This window comes from Pecten maximus, chromosome 19, assembly GCF_902652985.1.
Source record: "Pecten maximus chromosome 19, xPecMax1.1, whole genome shotgun sequence".
NCBI classification, from domain to species: Eukaryota; Metazoa; Mollusca; class Bivalvia; order Pectinida; family Pectinidae; genus Pecten; species Pecten maximus.
The window spans coordinates 28,634,227-28,635,750 of record NC_047033.1 but is presented as its reverse complement, the minus strand read 5'-3'; positions in this window follow the sequence as shown (position 1 = coordinate 28,635,750).

Below are 1,524 nucleotides of genomic sequence, written 5' to 3'. Positions count from 1 at the left end.
AATTTCCTTGCTATCCCATCCTCGAAATTCCACGAGTTCTGTTCATTTACGATCTCTGAACGGGATATGTAATCAAGAACGCATCACGTGATTCCAAAGATGCCCTTATTCCGGAAATCAGTCGATTGGTATCTTCCCAATCGGGATCTTTCGGCACTATCCGTAAATAAAAAACATACGAGTAAATACGTTAGCGGAATGTGCCGAAGGTTCCCGATCGATACAAGATATAATCTAACTCCGGACTGCCTTATTCCGCGGAACCGAGACCCAAAAATCTAAATACTTACAGCTTAGAAAATAAATATCTTAGGTCATTAATAGCCTCGGGGATATCCGGATTCGGAACCCCAGGAAAAATGAAAGATATCTAATCACCATCATCCCTGTGTGTTCGGCCCTGAGAAAAATCTATTAATTTTTTTTGTTACATTTTGATCACTACAAATGTCTTCCTGAAAATGTCCCACTTCCGGCCTTGGCCTTGACCGCCAGCCAAACGAATGGCGTTTTATGAGTTCTGTTCCTGGACGGCATTGGTCAGACATTAGATATTCTATTGAATGTGTAATTTTTTCTTACCTTATATCAAAAATAACAATCGCTTTCAACAGGTCCGGATCCACTCCTTTAAAGAACGACTGGATCACCTACAAGGTAAAGACAGACGGTAAACTATGACAGACGGTAAACTATGACAGACGGTAAACTATGACAGACGACTGTTGTTGGTAACATCTAACAATACAATCTAAGACTGATGTGGCACATATAGATTTAGCTCTTTTCGCCTATTAATAGAAGATTTTCAGGTCATCAAAATTTCCGCCCGCCGCCCCGCAATAAGATTTTCTGTCGCCGTCACGCAGTCAGATTAGCCGCTCAACCATCACACCGTCATACTTCCCGCCGCCGTCACACCATCAGATTCCCCGCCGCCGTCACACCATCAGATTCCCCGCCGCCGTCACACCATCAGATTCCTTGACACCGTCACACCATCAGATTCCCCGCCGCCGTCACACTATCAGACTTCCGGCCGCCGTCACACCATCAGATTCCCCGCCGCCGCCACACCATCAGACTTCCCGCCGCCGTCACACCATCAGATTCCCCGCCGCCGCCACACCATCTGGTCCTTCGCCGCCGTCACACCATCAGATTTTCCGCCCAACCATCACACCGTCAGATTTTCCGCCCAACCATCACACCATCAGATTTTCCGCCCAACCATCACACCGTCAGATTTAACGCCCAACCATCACCATATTTTCCGCCCAACCATCAACAGGAAGGTTAGGGACAAAGTACACCGACGCGAGAAATATGAATATATATACAATGTAGGCTTCTTGTATAATGTACCCATGTGCTCAGAGACTTTATGTATAACATGTCATTCTCCATGACGAAAAAAAAAAAAAAAAAAAAATACGAAATGTTTTTTTCATGTATCTTTATGACACTTCATTACTCATACCTGGTTCTTCAGCTCCTTTCCAAGCGTCTCGTTTGCTGTCATAG